We start from the raw sequence: 20,133 nt of genomic DNA, 5'->3' as shown, positions 1-20,133 counted from the left end.
TGCAATTAAAATTTATAATCATATTATTTTGGAACAACTGCTTCAAGTGAAATATTGAGCAGATATTTAGGGAAATAAATAGTCCTTGAAGAAATAACAAGATGCTAAAGTCACCCACATAGAGGTGTAAATTAAAATTATGGAAGCGAATAATTTTTTCCCAAGGAACAAATACACTGGTTTCCTATTTCCACCCCATCAAGAAATATATTGGTTAGTTATGTATAAGAACAATCCAAGGGCCACTTTCAACAAGGTCAGAGCAAAGAGATTTTGAGAGTAAGCGAATAACCACGGGCCTTAAATATAAACAAGAACAAATTTGTTTTGGTAGTGAGAACAGTAGGGTCTATCTACTCTGGATTATTCTATGATAGCAGCTGTCAGCCTATGCATAACTCAGAATTCTTTAGCTGTGAGTGACTCCATATTGAGTAGTATTCCCAGGAAGACAGGCCCCACACCTTATTCATACATATACAAACACCATCTTCTAGCACACTTGGAGGTACAATCTGACAATTTGTGTCAGTAGACGATGACACCTGAAAATATATCAAGCTATATAAGAAACACCAGGCATGGGAGTTTATGGATCACATGAGATGTAAACAACATACCTGGATATTATAAAAGAAGCACCCCAATCCAAATGTGGAAGCCATGTTGACTAATTTCCCAGTATTCAGCCATGAACCTTTTCCAAGAAAGTTACTACAGTGAAGAAATTCCTGGCTCTGTACCTAAGTTCCAGCACGATGTAGTTTTTCTTGCTCCTAGCACTCAGCTCACTTCCAACTGACCATCAAAAGAGGCTGCTAACAAGTCCTATAGCTGACATTTTATTCTTACTCAGACATAAATTTGACACCTGTATGTTCCCATGTCTCTGAGCCTGAGGTTTCTAAGACTGTCTATCTCTCCCTCTACATATCCCTCCTGGAGTCTGTATCAGCTCTGTTCTTCTGACTTCCGAAGTGGTTGTGAACTATGATGTCTGTTTAACCTTTCTTAGTCATCCTGTAACCTGCATGCATATACATTATTGTGTGAAGGTGTAGTGTGTGATATAAGAGTTAATATTTTGAATTAAATGTGGAGTAAAAGAATGTGTGACTTAAACAACAATCAAGGAAAATGGGGATGACTTCCATATTACAGCCAAGAAAACGGATGCAGCTTATGAATTCGTTGTTACCTAGTACAGTGGTCCCCAACCTTCCTACTGCTACAACCTTTAATGTACTTCCTCATGTTGTAGTAATCCTCAACCATAAAATTATTTTCATTGCTACTTCATAACTGTAGTTTTGCTACTGTCAAGAATCATAGTGTAAAGATCTGTGTTTTCCCATGGGCTTAGGCGATCCCTGGGAAAGGGTCCTGTGACCCCCAAAGGGGTGGCAAAACCCACATGTTGAGAACCACTGACCTAGAAGAAAAGCACATGAATCACACTTACGTTTCCTATATAACATAGAAATGGGAAAAGGAACATCACTTGTCCTGTGGATGCTAATCAACTAGAGGCAGAGAGGGAAATCTGCTTTTAGTCACGGGCAGAAAGAACACACTCTAGTGTGGTTGGAAGGTAGGGCAAAGGTCCAGTCAAAGCTTTTCTCCAACATAAGAGATCCATGCTTTGTTTCAAGAAAATAAAGAAATGTCTCCCCAAGAGAATAACAATAAAAGATCTCAGATGTGGGAAATCAAACAAGGACTGTGATCCCCAGTGTACTGCAGGGAGACCAGACAGGGAGAGACATCTGCTTGGAGAAAGGGCAGCTTGGCATCAGAAAGCCTAAATATCACTAGTGAGATTGTCAAACAGGCATCTGCATCTCTCTAGGTTGGGATCCAAAACCACAGTGACAAAGGGTAAAGAGCACATGGATTGGGTCCTAATCAATCCCATGTTAAACATAGCCAAAAGTGGAATTTCTCTAAGGTACCTAACTGAGGCTAGGAAAGAGATAATGTGAAAATGGTGCTAGAGATAAATAAATAATTACATGAAAAAATAATGCATGTACACAAGCAGACACAAAAGGTGCAGTAAATGATGACAGTTAACCATGGCATAAAAGTTAATTATTCAAATTTTAATTGAAGTTTTTCAGGATTTATAATGAATAAATGTCATCATATACATATCTCTGTGTGCAGATATAGTAACTTGATACTGTAGCAAGGTTAGAGGGGAATCCATGTTTGTCAAACTGAAGTGAACCTTTTATCAGCTAGTTAATAGAACCCTAGGAAACTCAGAAAAGAGCGTTCACTTGTCTGTGTTTTGGTATTATAATCTATTTATCTTGAGGGCTTTTTCAATAACTGATTCACTGCTTTGACTTTTTTATGTCAACATACTAAGAACTGTATTGTGATATGCCATTATTAAACTTAGAGGAGGGCTTTTTACTATCACTTAGCATAATGTGCAAAATCTTGATTACTGAGAAGGCACTCAAATATACATATATAAAATGATAATTTGAATTTTAGTGTGGCATATATAACTAACCTGGTATCTCATTACGATGCAAAACTGGGGGGATTTTCACAAGTTCAAGGCCAGCAGGGCTATATAGTGAGTTTTTAGCCATCCTGGATTATGAAATCACACCTGTCCCAATAATAATAATAATAATAATAATAATAATAATAATAATAATAGTTATATTTTTTCTTTTAGTTATTTTTCTAAATAACTGAAAACAGAAATTTTCTTATTTTTTCAAACAAAACTTTGGATTTTATGATTAATAATCTAAAAAGACCTAGTCCTTGACAAAAGTGATATTTTCATCTTATTTACTAGCAAGGTGATTATAAATGGACAGGTAACCAATCACTCTCCTAACCAATGGTTTATTAGAATTGTGAGGTCACATAGTCATACTGTTGTAATTTTTAAATAGCTCTTGAGAGAAAGATACCATGTGTCAGAGTTCAAGTGGAGGAGGATTTTTTTTTGGGGGGGATCACAAAAAGGGGAAGGGGGAGACCAGCCTCCAGGGATAGGAGCAGTGGGGGAGAGGAAAGAGAGGTAGAGAAAGAGAAACAGACAGAGAGAGGGGGAGAAAGAAAAAGAGGAGGATGGGAGGTGGGCAGGGCCCTTTCAAACCAGAATGTAGTGAATGCACACAGGTGGTGCCCTTAGAGGCTGCAGCTGAGGGAATACTCTGCCAGAACCTCAAGGACAGGCCAGTACAAATGCCTGAATACTAACACGTACCATATCTTGATTATCAGATTAGCAGACTGTATAATTTTTCATTTACTAAAGAAAAGTTTGAATGTGACACAATTAAACAATAAAGAAACTAACTCACAAAAAAATTATATTTACTGTTAAATGAAACAAAGGGCATAGAAGTTTTCATTACAAAATTTGTGTTTAAAAGTCTTTCATTATTTCATAATTTTAATCTAGAGGACAGATGGTGAATTGTAGATTTGTCAATTAAAATGACTCAGTTTATATCTGAGGCAATGCCATTATTTTCCCAAATAAAATTATGAAATTAAATACTTTGCAGAATGGAAGGACTTTCTATAAAGAACTAAACCACTGTATAAATAGAGTATATATTTATAAGAACTAATACATGAAACACTAGATACATAATTTAAATAACTTATTTATAAGCAAAACTAACTATAGACACTGAGGTCACAGTGCATAGACAGATTAGTTTTTAAGGTGGATCCACTGGAGAAGCAGACAACCATCCTCACTAGACGCCAAGATGTCAGGATCTTAATCTTGGAATGCTGAGTCTCCAAAAGAACAAGCAATATATTTCTTTCATTTATAAATTCATAGCCTGTGGAATTTTGTTATGCGAGCACAGAAAAATACCACTGAAACTATACATCTGCTTGGAATTGTTACTAAGATAGAAAATCTGCACATTCTCCAGAGATTCATAGACAGAAGTACAGAGAACAGACAGGGAGGGACCATGGAAGATGGACTTCTTTGTTACTGTCAGTCAAGTTGTAAGCCTGAAAAACTCTGCATACACCCCTGATACTGGAATAGGGTGGGATGGCGTTTTCTGCTGTAGCACCTGTTTTACACCTAGAAAAGTTGATGGTGAGAGCTTCCAGAATCATAAGGAAAAATATGTAAAAATAGTGGTATTCAAACAAATCTGAGCAAGTCAAAGAGTTCCTTGGTAACTCATGTGTTCACACAACCAAGAAACGATAGTCACATGTCTCCAGCAGAAAGAATTTAAAAAATGTGTAAATAGGAATTGGTCCCTGAAGACCCAGAGAGCCTGACTCTGCTGAGATCACTGAGCTATTCCGGCCCACACAGAGTGCAGAGGTGAGCTGCTTCGATCCCTTTCCTTGGGCCCAACTTCTGCCTGACCACTCTGGGGAATCCCACCACGGGGTCTGCAGGCACACTGAATGGGTCCCTGAAGACGCAGGGACCCTGTCTCTGCTGAGATCACTGGGCTACTCCGCCCCCAGGCAGTGCAGAGTGTATAGAGTGCAGAGGTGAGTTGCCTTGGCCCCTGACTTGGGCCCAACTTCTGCCTGCCCGCTCTGGGAACTCCTGCCCAGGGGTCTGCAGGCAGATCCTCGACCCCTGAAGATCAAGCAATCCGGAGTCTGCTGACATCTCTGCGCCAGTCCTGCCCTCGCCAATCTGGGGAGCGACTGCCTCAGACTTGCGTGCACCCAACTTGAGACCCATCCGAGTATGGGAGGCAATTGCTGAGAGAATCATGACCCATACACACCAGGAAAGGAAGAGAAACCTGCACCAACTGGAAGAAGAGATGGGAAGATGACAATATAAGAATACATCCAACAACAGGAAAACCAATATGACACCACCAGAGTCTAGGGACTCTACACTAGCAAGACATGAACATACCAACACAGAAAAAGCAGAAGAGAGCAACTTAAAAACAGCTTCATGCAGATGATAGACACCCTAAGAGAGGAAATCAGAAAATCCTTCAAAAAATGGAAGAAAAGACGAACCAAAAGATGCAAGAAATCAAGGAAAGCCCAAAAAAATAAGCCAAGAAAATACAATTAAACAGATGAAGGAAACATTTCAGGACCTGAAAACTGAAATAGAGACAAAAAAGAAAACACAAACTGAGGGAATTCTGGAAGTGGAAAAGCTGAGTAAACAATCAGGAACCACAGATGCAAGCATAACCAACAGAATACAAGAGACGGAAGACAGAATCTCAGATGCTGAAGATAAACTAGAGGAAATAAATTCATCAAGCAAAGAAAATCTTAAGTCCAACAAATGCTTAACACAAAATATCCAGGAAATATGGGACACCGTGAAAAGCCCCAAAATAAGGATAATAGGTATAGAAGAAGGTGAAGACACCCAACTTAAAGGTGCAGAAAACATATTCAACAAAATCATAGAAGAAAACTTTTCCAACCTAAAGAATGACATGCAAATGAAAGTACAAGAAGCCTACAGAATGCCAATTAGAGTGGACCATAAAAGAAAGTCCCCTTGTCACATAATAATTAAAATACCAAACATACAGAATAAAGAAATAATGTTAAGAACAGCAAGGGGAAAAGGCCAAGTAACATATAAAGGCAAACCTATAAGAATTACACCGGACTTCTCCATGGAAACTTTCAAAGCCAGAAGGACCTGGATAGATATTCTACCAACTCTGAGAGAACATGGATGCCAGCCCAGACTACTATACCCAGCAAAGCTTTCACCCACCATAAATGGAGAAAACAGGATATTCCACGACAAAACCAGATTTAAACAATATGTAACCACTAATCCAGCCCTACAGAAAGTACTGAAAGGAAAACTCCAATCTGGGGAATTAACTACACTCACAAAAACATAGGCAATAGATAATCCCACTTTACAAAAACCCAAAAGAAAAAGCAGGGTAAATCCAAATACAATACCACTACCAACAATAAATCAAAAACAAACAAGAATAAACACTCAAAGGACCTTGGTTTCCCTCAATACTAATGGTCTTAACTCATCTATAAAAAGACACAGGCTAACAGATTAGATATGAAGACAGAATCCATTCTTCTGCTGCATAAAAGAAACACACCTCAAATAAAAAAAACAGACATTACCTCAGAGTAAAGGATTGGGATAAGATATTCCAATCAACTGGACCCAAGAAATCAGCTGGGGTAGCTATCCTAGTATCTAACAAGATAGACTTCAAACTAAAATCAATCAAAGGAGATGAAGAAGGTCATTTAATATTCATCACAGGAAAAATCCACCAGGAAGAAGTCTCAATTCTAAATCTATGCCCCAAATACAAAAGCACCAACATTCGTAAAAGAAACATTATTAAAACTCAAATCACAAATAAGGCCTCACACAGTTATAGTGGGAGAATTCAATGCCCCACTCTTACCACTGGACAGGACCACCAGACAGAAACTTAACAAAGAGAACTAACAGAAGTTATGACCCAGTTGGGATTAACAGACATCTATAGAACTTTCCATCTATACACAAAAGAATATACCTTCTTCTCAGCATCACATGGAACATTCTCAAAAACCGACCACATACTTGGCAACATAGCAAACCTCAACAGGTACAAAAAAAATTGGAATAATCCCCTCTGTCTTATCAGACCACCATGCTTTAAAGCTAGAATTAAAAAACAAGACAAATTGCAGAAAACCTACCAACTTATGGAATTTGAAAATCACGCAATTGCACCATTCCTGAGTCAAGGAATAAATAAAGAAAGAAATTAAAGACTTCCTGGAATTCAATGTAAATGAAGACACAACATACCCAAACTTATGGGACACTTTGAAAGCAGTACTAAGAGGAAAGTTCATAGCTCTAAGTGCTCACATGAAGTAACTAGAGAATACTCACATCAGAGAGTTGACATCACAGCTGAAAGCTCTAGAACAAATGGAAGCAAATTCATCCCAGAGGAGTAGACCCCAGGAAATAATCAAACTGAAGGCAGATATCAAAAAGTCAAAACAAAGAAAACAATTCAAAGACTCAATGTAACAAAGAGTTGGTTCTGCCAGACAATCAATAAGATAGACAAACCTTTATCCAAACTAACCAAAAGGCAGAGACAGAACATGCAAATTAACAACATCAGAAATGAAAAGGAGGACGTAACAATGGACACTGAGGAAATCCAGAGAATCTTCAGGTCCATACTTTGAAAACCTGTACTCCACAAAATTTGAAAATTTAAAGGAAATGGACAATTTTCTGGACAGATTTCACTTACCAAAATTGAATCAAGAACAGATAAGCAACATAAACAGATCCATAACCTTTAAGAAAATAGAAGCAGTCATCAAAAGTCTCACAACCAAACAAAGCTCAGGGCAATATGGCTTCAGTGCAGAATTCTACCAGAAATTAAAGAAGAGCTAATACCAGTACTCTTCAAATTGTTCCATGCAATCGAAGCAGACGGTTCATTGCCAAACTCTTTTTACAAGGCTACAATTACCTTGGTACCCAAGCCACACAAAGACACAACAAAGAAAGAGAACTACAGACCAATATCCCTCATGAACACTGATGCAAAATTACTCAATAAAATACTGGCAAACTGAATCCATATTAGAAAAATCATCCACCATGATCAAGAAGACATCATCTCTGGGATGCAGGGTTGGTTTAACATTCGAAAATCTGTCAATGTAATCCACCACATAAACCAACTGAAGAAGAAAAACCACATGATCATCTCACTATATGCTGAAAAAGCGTTTGACAAAATCCAACATCCCTTCATGGTAAAGGGCCTGGAGAGATCAGGAATAACAGGAACATACCTGAACATAATAAAAACAATATACAGTAAGCCAACAGCCAACATCAAACTAAATGGAGAGAAACTCAAAGCAATTTCTCTAAAATCTGGAGCAAGACAAGGCTGTCCACTCTCTACATATCTCTTCAATATTGTCCTTGAAATTCTAGCTAGAGCAATAAGACCACAAAAGGAGATCAAGGGATACAAATTGGAAAGGAAAAAGTCAAGCTTTCATGATTTCCAGATGATATGAATGTCTACATAAGTTAACCGAAAACTCTACCAGGGAACACCTACAGCTGATAAACACCTTCAGCAAAGTGGCAGGATACAAAATTAACTCAAAAAAAAAAACAAAAAACAACCAATAGCCCTACTATATATGGATGACAAATGTGCTGAGAAAGAAATCAGAGAGACATCACCCTTTACAATTGGCACAAACAACATAAAATACCTTGGGGTAACACTAACCAAAAAAGTGAAAGACCTGTATCATGAGAATTCTGAGTCTTTACAGAAAGAAATTAAAGAGGATACCAGAAAATGGAAGGATATCCCATGTTCTTGGAAGGTAGGATCAACATAGTAAAAATGGCAATCTTGCCAAAAGCAATCTACAGATTCAATGCAATCTCCATCAAAATCCCAGCACAATTCTTCACAGAACATGAAAAAACAATTCTCAACATTATATGGAAAAATAAAAGACCCAGGATAGCCAAATCAACCCTGTATAATAAAAGAACTTCCAGAAGCATCACCATCTCTGATTTCAAGCTCTATTATAGAGCTATAGTCCTGAAAATAACTTGGTACTGGCACAAAAATAGACAGGTAGACCAATGGAATAGAGTTGAAAACCCTGATATTAACCCACATACCTATGAATGCCTGATTTTTGGCAAAGAAGCCAAAGGTATACAATGGAATAAAGAAAGCATCTTCAACAAATGTTGCTGGCATAACTGGATGCTGGCATGTAGAAGACTGCAAATAGATCCATGTCTATTGCCATGCACAAAACTTAAGGCCAAATGGATCAAAAACCTCAACATAAATCCAGCCAAACTGAACTTATTAGAAGAGAAAGTAGGAAATACCCTTGAACAAATTGGTACAGGAGACCACTTCCTGAACATAACTCCAGGAGCACAAACACTGAGATCAACAATTAATAAATGGGACCTCCTGAAACTGAGAAGCTTCTGTAAGGCAAAGGACACAGTCAGCAAGACAAAACCACAGCCCATGGATTGGGAAAAGATATCCACCAATGCCATATGCAACAGAGTGCTGATCTCCAAAATTTACAAAGAACTCAAGAAGCTAGTCCCACAAACACCAAACAACCCATTAAAAAGTGGGGTCCAGAACTAAATAGACAATTCTCAATAGAGGAATCTAAAATGGCTGAAAGACACAAAAGAAAGTGTTCAACATCCTTAGCCATCAGGGAAATGCAAATCAAAACAACTCTGAGATACCATCTTACACCTGTCAGAATGGCTGAAATCAAAAACACCAATGACTGTTTATGCTGGAGAGGAAGTGGAGAAAGGGGAACACTCCTCCAGTGCTGGTGGGAGTGACAACTCATACAGCCACTTTGGAAATCTGTATGTTGATTCCTCAGGAAACTGGGAATCAGACTACCACAACATCCAGCAATTCCACTCTTAGGCATATATCCAAAAGAAGCACATTCCTACAATAAGGACATCTGTTCAACTATGTTCATAGCAGCATTATTTGTAATAGACAGAACCTGGAAGCAATCTAAATGCCCCTCAACTTAAGAATGGATAGAAAAATTGTGGTACATTTACACAGTGGAGTACTACTCACTGGAAAAAAAAAGGCAATGGAATCTTGAAATTAGCAGGCAAATGGATGGAACTAGAAGAAACCATTCTGAGCGAGGTAATACAGTCACAAAAAGACGGGCATTGTATATACTCACTCATATGTGGATTATAGACATAGAGTAAAGGATTGCCAGCCTGCAAGGCTGCCGAGAGGCTGGTAAACAAGGAGGACCTTAAGAGATACATACATGGTCTCCTGGAGAAGGGGAAAGGGAGTAGATCTCCTGAGAAAATTGGGAGCATGGGGAAATGGGGAGGGTACTAGGAGAATGAGAAGGGGAGAAGAGGAGGGGTGGGGAAGACATGGCAGGACATCGAGGTTGAGTTGGGGGAAGAACAGAAGAGGGTAAGATAAGAGATAATATAATAGAGGGAGACATTATAGGTTTAAAGAGAAATCATGCATAATGAAATGACTGGAGAGCTACAAAGATGACACCAACTAAAAATCAAAGCAACAGAAGAGAGGCTACCTTAAATGCCCTCTCCTGATAATGAGATTGATGACTAATTCATATGCCATCCTATAGCCTTCATCCAGAGCTGGTGGACGTAGAAGCAGACACCCACAGCTAAACCTTGAACTGAACTGAAATCCAGATGCAGAGAAGGAGGACTGGTGAGCAAAGGGGTCCATACCAGGCTGGCAAAACCCACAGAAGCAGCCGACCTGAACAAGCAAAAACTCTTGATCCCCAGATGATAGCTGGGAAACCAGCATGGGACTGATCCAGATGCCCTGAATTTGGGTGTCAGTGAGGAGACCTTGGAAATCTATGGGGCCTCTTGTAGTGGATCAGTACTTATCAATACCATAGGAATGGACTTTAGGAGCCCATCCCACATGGAGGGATACTCCCTGAGCCTAGACACAAGGGGTTTGGCCTAGGCCCTATTCCAAAGAATATGACAGACTTTGAAGACCCACCCAAGGAAGGTCTCACCCTTCCTGGGGAGCAGAAATGTTATGGGATGGGTAAGGCATTAGCTGCCGTGGTAGGGGAGGAGGGGATAGAGAGGGACCTGGGATTGACATGTAAAATAATTTTCTTTCTAATAAAAAAGAAAAAAAATGTCTAAATATTTGCATCACAAGAGAAAGAAAGTCTTTTGGACCTTTGATACAAACATATAGCATTAAATAAAGTTATTTTTAAACACCAAGAGACAAAATTGTTCTTGTCTCTTACCTCTCCTTCCCCAAAAGGTGGAGGAATTATAATATGTGTGTGTGTGTGTGTGTGTGTGTGTGTGTGTGTGTGTGTGTGTGTGTGTTGTGTGTGTGTGTGTACCTTAGAGAGAGAGAGAGAGAGAGAGAGAGAGAGAGAGAGAGAGAGAGAGAGAGAGAGAGAGAGAGAGAGAGGACTACATGCAAGGTAGACCTTAAGGTTTGGGCAACTGAAAAAATTCAAGTTGAGAAAGGATTTTTAATTTAGGTAAAAATTAAGACATTTGATAATACCAACTGGATGATTTTGATGTTTGTTCTTGTTAGCTGAGCTGAGCCAGAACAGCAAAACTGAAAGATGCTCTTTCTGAGTTCATCAAGGGGTGAGAGAAGCAAGGATGGAAAGCAGTTTTGCCCAGAGCGCGCGCGCATGTGTGTGCGCGCGCGCGCGCACACACACACACACACACACACACACACACACACACACACACACACACACACACACACAAAACCAAAAGCCCATGTGCTCATATGGCCAGATTGTGCCCTGAAAGCATAGGCCTGGGCAATACTTCATTCCCCTAACCTGACATTTGCCTCTTTCATCTTTATCTAAACTATTTTTCCTTTTAAAATGACCAATCCTTAAAACACACACACACACACACACACACACACACACACGTACTTTATAGAGGTACCATGAGATATTCCAATGGATGTATCTACTGTAAAATCTTAAAGGCAGCTAAAAAGTATCTCATCCATTACTTATTCACAGTGAAGATATTCAATACCTTTTAGATATTTTCAGATAAATGGTGTGTAAATGTTACCTATAACCACCCTCCTTTTAACACACTCTAACTTTCTACCCATTAATTAGCCTTTCCCTATCCTTGTCTGGAACACATTTCATTACTAAAATGTTTTTATTGTTATTATTTTAAATTATATGTGTGAGTGCCTCTGTGTGGGTTTGTACAAGTTGAGTGTATGTATCCATGTAGGACAAAAGTATGGGGTTCCTGGGAGCTTGAATAATAAGCATACAACTGCTACCTGATGTGGGTACAAGAAGCTAAATTCTGGTTCTCTGTAAGGACACTGCACAGTCTTATACCTCTTCCAGTGTCCCTTAGATATCTTCCATCAGTATTCACTGGCTGTCTTTTGAGTCCATGCCATATGATTTTAGAACCCACATTCTTCGTCATTATGCAATATTGTCACTTCTTAGGTAGTTTCTTATGGTGAAGTCTTGGTGGAAAAATCATTCCTCATTGAAAAAAGGTTTCTTATTTTGCTATAATTTCTCATCAGTTTTTAATGAAGCAATTAAAGTGTATTGCAGCCATACTTAATCTTTCTTAGATTCATTTTATAACAAGTAATTGTGTCTTACCATGCTTTTGTATATTCTCCCTTTAACATGATTAAAATAGTTGGGCCAATAAATTTTATTTTTAGTTCATAATTTATAGAGATAGAGGAAACATGAATTTTTCAAAGCCATTGAGAGGACAATGCAAATTGAATATCTCACCCCTGTTCTTCTCCCTAATACCATTTACTATAATAGTATCCTATAGGTTTTTAGTTTTCATTCAATTAATATATACTGGGTATATATTAACCACTCTTATGGAACATTTGCAATTTATAAACTTTTGTTATGCATGTTCTTTGATTTAGCTTACAAGATATATGATAGTCAGCAATGAAGCTCTCATAGACTCTCAAAGGAAGTAGTGTAGACTGGAAAAAAAGAGCATAAATATTGAATTCAAAGGTTAAGCTTTGAATCTTGGCTTTGCCATTTACTATTTTATATCCTCAATAGTGCTTCAGTTTTCAAAGGCTCAGATTGATGAGAGGACTAAATGAGGTGACATAACATATGTAAACCACCAAGCATAATACTTTAATATAATAGGCACTTCACAAATGTACATTTTCTCCCACTTGCTTTTGAACAATAGAACAAACTCTTCTATGTACATATAGCATTTATTAAATCACTTGAATTTTAACAGGAGAAATACATTCACTTTATATTGTGCCTAGGTGTGTCAGGTGAAACACAGAATATGATTTAACAAAAGTAAAATAATACAGCACTAACAAAAACTCTAAATATTATAAGAGATGATTAAAATCTTGGTGTTGTCTCCTGTGTCCTACTATAGGGGACAGAAACTAATAATTCACGAGCCACACCTCTGAACAATCACAGGAACCATTAAAAGATGAAATATTATGGAAACAACAACAGGACACTCTGCTACAATAACAATCACACAAAAAAAGAGGACATGGAGGGTTAAAGACAAGAGTTTGAAGGAAGAGTCTTGGATAGACTCAACAGAATGGGAGAGATTGGAAATCCTCTAAAATAATGGGTAAAGACTTGTATGAAGAGTGGAAAGGCAGGAAGGGGGTTATTAAGATATTAAATACAATGCAGATTTAAAAAGCAGTGGGATTCTTAAGTTCAATTTCATCCAAAGTAAAGAGTTAAAATTTTCAAGTTTAAGAGGCAAGTATAATATAAAATACATAAAAATATAATATAAATAATAATATGAAAGCATGTGTGATGGATATGTTTTCTACTAAACAGTGATATTGAATATGATTTGAATACAGAGTGTGGAGCCCAGGATCACAGGGACACAGCATTGTCCAAGCCTGGAGTAGTAGTAGTGGATGAACTAGAACAGACTGGGATCATGAGCCTTTTGGCACTTACAAGAGATTTATTAAGTTCTGACCATGGCTATATACATAAGCATAAAGTAACACAGCATGTTTTCTTTTTTCATCCTTTTTTTTGCAAGTTCCTCTTATTGTGGCAGCAAAACACTGTTCTCTGCACTCACAAAAACCACCAAATAAATTCACAACAAATTCTAAAGGTAGGATCAACAATGAACAAAATCAGGCAGTTGGGGAGATGGCCCATCTAGAAAAGCTCTTTGCTATACAAATATTAGTGCCTGAGTTTGATTTCCAGAACACATATAATAAATTCTGTGTGGTGTAACACATGTTTGTAATCAAACTGCTAGAGTATCGGAGACCAACATATCTGTGTGCTCACTGGCCAGGCAGCCTAGCCTACTGAATGACTTCAGATCACTGAGAGATCAGGCCCCATCTCAAAAATAAGGTGGTGTTTCCTGAGGGACAACACCACAATATCCGATGTTATCTTTTGGCTTACACATGTATGCACATACACACAAATATATGTGTAACACACATGCATGCATGCAAGTGCACTTTATCCTCTTCCTCCCTGACACCAGTGTAAGGTGAAATACATCATTAACCTACTAACCTACTCTACAATACTTGATATATATATATATATATATATATATATATATATATATCCTTTTCATTTGTTAGATTTGAAAGTATAAATATATGTATTTACCATATGCATCTGGAGAATTTATGCCAGTATCAAAGACAAATATAGGGTCAATGGAATTATGAGCTCACATTATATTAATTAAAAGGACTGATTTATGCATGATCTTGTTAAAATGATAGCGGGCTATATCATTTACGTGAAGGACATAAGTGTCAATAATGAAAAGGCAGTTTTAAAGGTGAAGTAAGATTTGTAATTAAAACTATGGATGGCTGTAGTTTGCAATCTTTATATCTTTCTCCTAATGTGCTAATGTATTTCTAGATTTTTCTTCAAAACCATACATTATAATGATATATATTGCCAACATACTTCATCTCTGTGGCAAATATTTTCATAACTACTACACTAAATACCAATGTTATATTGGTCCAAACAATACTTATAATCAAAAGAGCATCTGGAATCTAGTTAATAATCAATAAATAATGATGAGTTTATGAACAACTACCTTTCAAGGATGTTTGCTTATGATACATAGCACTTTATCAACTTTAATAACTTCAGAATTCAAGGAAGAATTGAGGCTAGTATTTCAGACTGTTGAGAAACTAATCTTCTTGAATGACATGGTGTGAAACTTGGAATTCCATGGGTCCTTGTAGAGAGAGGATGAGGACAAGTGACAGAGGACAAAGTCAACATGGTGTTAGAGAAGGCACACATCTGGAGGTTAACTGGGGAAGAGCAATAGAAAACAACCAGTGGTCTTTAGAATATGATATTCATCAGTTAATGTGTGCTCACCTTTGTTGTCATGCAGTAAACTTACCCACACATGTCCTTCAATCCATAGGGTTCTATTTTAAACATCCATCTTTTATGCATATGATTTGTATGAAATCATTTCATGGAAATTTTAAAAAGGTGTGTGAAAGAAACACAAGGACAGTATTAAGAGGATTAACAGCAACCTCAAACAGAGCCAATGATATAGGCAGGGCTCACAACCAAAATGGTGTTTGGCACAAATAACCCTGTGACATTGAAAAGAACATGTGGAAGAGCTGGATTTTCATGGGGTGCAGGTAAAAGTCAGTTGGTGATAGGTTATGAGACTACATAGTTAAGTTTCCAAGAATGTTTTTGAACATAAGCTCTCAGGAAGACATGCTAACTCTTTCTGGTGAGACAGAATTGATGACTTCACAACACGACGGAAATGGATTCTACAGGCTGAACTGAGACCATTTAGAGAAAAGCACTCAACAACAGGATGCCTGATATTTGATTTAACCAGTCGGCCAGTGCGTATAGTTCTCAGCAAGTATTCTTAAATGTGTTTTTCCACATAAAGCTGCAATATTATTGACTTTGAAAATGTGCTTGCCTATTACAGTAGCAAATGTGTCAAGAAAGAAAAGAAAACTATTGCTAAACCCTGAATGAGCTCATTCAGCAGTGCCAATTGGAAACCATTTTCAAAGAGTGACCAAACCCAAGGACGATGAAACTCACTACACACTTCTCTGCCAGGTTAAGAAATGTTAATAATTGAGTGTTGATTAGTAGAACTTCAAGGGGCTAGTAGTTGTCCCTTTCATTTAGCTTGCTCTCCCTTTCAAATAGATGTTAATAGTCATCTTTTCAAAAGCTTTGCTACATCTTCAGCCAGGGCACAGTCTCTATCACCTTCTATTTCACTAGCTGATAAAAAGGCTAAGTTTAACTTCTCCTGACAGTTTTGATTTTCAGGAATAATTCTTGGTTCCTGTGATTAGTATCTCTTGTGGGTCCCAATAAAATCTTTTTTAATGATACTCTATGAAATACTGATCAAGGTTAATCTTAAGGTTACAGAAATGCTTTTATTTCTAAGACTGAAATGTGCCGGTGAACACTGAAATATTAAGGATACAAACTAACAATGCTTCATGTTTATTAAGAATTAATTTCAAAGAAATAGAAGAAGTATGAGAGTTAGAGAGCAGGAATTATATTTCCTATATATTATCAAGTCCTTTGTTTAGATAAGCTCACTTCTGTGAGCATGCATTGAGTACTAGCAGTCAACAATTCCTATGAGTTCATTTGATGGGTAGTAAATGTTTAAATTTTAATTTGGCTTTCCTTTATATTAAGAAAAGTTAAAATCCTGTCTTTATAGTGTAGGTGTGAGTGGGTGCTAGACAGAAAATACAGAAACACACACACACACACACACACACTCCTACAATACAAACATTCATACATAAACAAATATATATTCATATTCACTTATGTATGTTCCTAGATAAAATAAACTTCCCAATCAAGAAATTCAAAATAGCAAATGTAGTTGCTAGTATTGAGACTTCAAGACTTAACATTTCAACACATACTGCATACAAGGGGAAAGCCAGTATATATAAGTAGTGATCACCAAATAATTGTACCCAAATTCTTCTCCTTATAGTTTCTGCTTTCAGTCTTTGGGACACTTTTCTGATGATAACTAGACAATGAGTGCCCCAAAAGATTATCGTTATTTGTTTAATTTTTCAGATTAAAACAAAATATCATATACATGAATATGAATTCAAGTTTCATATAAGTACACAAATCTCCCTGGAAATAGAATTATTAAGAATGCAGATTTAAATATTTTGTAGATTTAAGTTCTTCATAGTTATATAACTATTAGATATAGTAAAATAATGCTTACTACAAAAATATAATTCAGTCACATTTGTATTGAGTAGTCAGAATAAACTTTCTTAAGAAACTAAGTATGTTGCATCTGTGTATTTGTGTAAGACATGTTTTATCATCCTTGTTGACTACATATTAACTAGTTGTAATATATCAGTTACTATGTTACCTGTCCTTAGTTTTCAATGAATCTTCACTTCACTTACATAAAGTTATAATTGTGAATGTTTCCACAGATGAGAGAACCAACCATCTTTTTGGTGAAAGAGACAAGACTTAAAGCTAGACAATCTAAGTCTGTAGTTATTGATATAAAGTATGTGATGTTAAAATATAGTTATTCCTATCCAGTAAATATGTTTAGACTAGATAGACACCATAATAAAAGAATTCAGTGTGCTACACATATAAGTAACAATTATCAATAGAGTAAGGGCCATCCATTCTCTCTCTGGATTCAGGGTGTCCTCTGGTTGTATACTTACGTAAGGCATATTGTTCCACCGTCAGTGATGGGTATACATGTGATTCATTTCAACAACATGAAATATTTTGTCTACTACAAAAATGCATTGCACACATAGATAAGTAGCTAGCTGGTGGACTAAAGTAAAAGATCATTCAAAACACAGCACAGCCTCGTGTGTCATTCTTGTAGAGATTCCAAGTTCATTACAAGTGATTCTGGAAACAATAGATATATTTACCTAACAGTAGGATTGCTTTTGCAAACAATATAAAAGTTCATGAATCTGGCCACCAGATGGCACCAGTCACTCCCTTTTTTTTTTTCAAAAGAATTTCATATACAAACTTCAGTGACAAGGTGTCTTTAGGAATAAAGAAACAGAGCAAAGAGGAACTATTTTTAAATAATGTATCAGAAATATCTGTATCATTTCTGTTTGTTTTACTTTTGAAATTGCTTAAATTGGTCTGTTCCCAAGCTCTTTGAATCTGACTCTACAATCCTAACTTCTCTTCAGCACGCTCTCCTAACTCAAGCTGTTCTATTTCATTACTGTCCCTTTATATGAAGTGACAGGACTTTTGTTTAGACTGGGTGACACTAGTATGGCATCTATTTTGAAATATTCCCAGAGGTGCATATCTCACTCTGGCTTTCTTAAATCTATTCAGGTAGCATGTCTTCAGAAAGACACCCAGGACAACCTACATAAAGCCACAGCTGGCCAGTGTCCATTGGGGGGCTTGGGCAGTCTATGGGGCCTCTGGCAGTGGAACCAGTATTTATCCCTAGTGCATGAACAGGCTTTTTGAAGCCCATTCCCTATGGAGGGATACTCTTTCAGCCTAGATACGGGGGTGGGGGGAGGGCCTTGGTCCTGCCCCAAATGATGTGACAGGCTTTATCTCCCATAGGAGGCCTCACCCTCCCTGAGGAGAGGATGAGGGTGGATGTGGAGATTGTGGGAAGAGTGGGAGGACAGGATGGGGAGGGAACTGGGATTGGTATGTAAAATAAGATTTTACTTTAAATAAAAATTAATAAAAATATAAAATTTGGGGAAATTAAAAAAAGCCACACCTTGCTTAGTCTCTATCACAGCAGCTCTCAACCCATGGCTTGCTACTGCTTTATGGATCATGTGTCAGATACCTGAATATCAGATACTTACATTAGGATTCATAACAGTAACAGAATTACAGTATAAAGTTAGCAACCCAATAATTTTATGATTTGGGGGTCACCATAATGTGAACTGCATTAGGAAGGTTGAGGACCACTGTTCTATCACCCTGCGCTGGTAATGCTTCATTGCATATATTAATGTGAGGTATTGTGTCTTTGTTGTCTGTTTGCTTCACCAGCCAATTAAATTCCACAAATACTAGGGCTTTTATCTTGTCATCATCACTCTGTAACATCTAGAAGTCCCTTCTCACAGTGGAACTGATTATGTGAACAAATGAATGAATAAATGAGCAAACATCTAGAAAGGAGAGAATAATTAAATTAGCTCAAATCATCAGTCAAGGAGAAAAAAATGTTCATATCCCCAACCAGAATTCTTAAATTTGCAGCTTTTTATATCCTGAGGTTATTATATTAGGATCTCTTCAAATTAGACATATCCTAAACTAATTTTGGGCAAGCATGTTAGATATATTTTTCAGATTCAAGTATTGTTGGTCTAAATTCCTCTATATAAAAGTGTGTCTTTTTAAAATTTAAAAATGTATTTCCTCAGATACCAATTTTTCTGATGTCTATGATAAAGATCATGGAGGACAATTTGGTTGGACTTTACTCTGAGATGTTTGGAATGTTGTTCAAGATTTAGACCTATAAGTTCATGTTGTTCTTTTAGATTCTAATGCATGCATACTAGGAGCAATGGATATAAAGAAAATTGCATGGGTGTTATTTTTGTGTATGATAGTTTTGAGGATTGAAAATATGGTCATAGTTCTCTTCAAATGTCTATATAAAGCAGAACCAAAAGGTCAACCAATAAAAAGAGAGATGTTTTCTCCTTATTCCCCTATGCGTCTTTGCCCTTTTGTACTGTAAATTGCACTGGCTGGCATTTAAATGCACAATGTCAAAAGCAAAGCCCTTGAATTCAACCTACACAAAAATACAGCTGGCACAGGGCTGAAAGAGAAGAACACTGTCCAGCTGTCTTCAATGACAAGCTGCCAATGGCATACCATACCATCTCCCTCCTTTATATCACAGTATTTGCCCTATAGAGAGAGACAAAGTAGCCAAAGGAACAGTTTTTCCCAGAAGATCAACAGCTGCTCTACTCTTCTGGGACCAATAACCCTTACAAGCTGCCTTTGTTTATCAAAGACATCAGGGATGAAGACCTGAGCCATTCCAGTCAGTCCCTTAAATCGAGTTTGCAACAGTGACTAGTTTTGCTTCAAGCTAATACCACACTTTGCATGTCTGACTCTCCAAAGTGGAATTACTCAAGGACTGAGTAGGTGTGATGAACAAAGAAAAGTACTAGTCAGAAACTAATAACACATTGTAACAATTGCAACCAGCGGCAGCTTGTCATAATAGGTAAGGTGGGTGTAATAGTTGTTTCCTTGCAAGCCAGATGGCAAGAAAGGGTGGATGGATGTTCGTTCACATTACTGTGCTCCAGCAATATGTGCTTGTGTTCACATCATCCAATAGGTAGCTGTTGTTATATGGAGAGAGAGAGAGAGAGAGAGAGAGAGAGAGAGAGAGAGAGAGAGAGA

Source organism: Cricetulus griseus, chromosome 2 (assembly GCF_003668045.3).
Source record: "Cricetulus griseus strain 17A/GY chromosome 2, alternate assembly CriGri-PICRH-1.0, whole genome shotgun sequence".
NCBI classification, from domain to species: domain Eukaryota; kingdom Metazoa; phylum Chordata; class Mammalia; order Rodentia; family Cricetidae; genus Cricetulus; species Cricetulus griseus.
Note: the sequence above shows the minus strand (reverse complement) of the source record.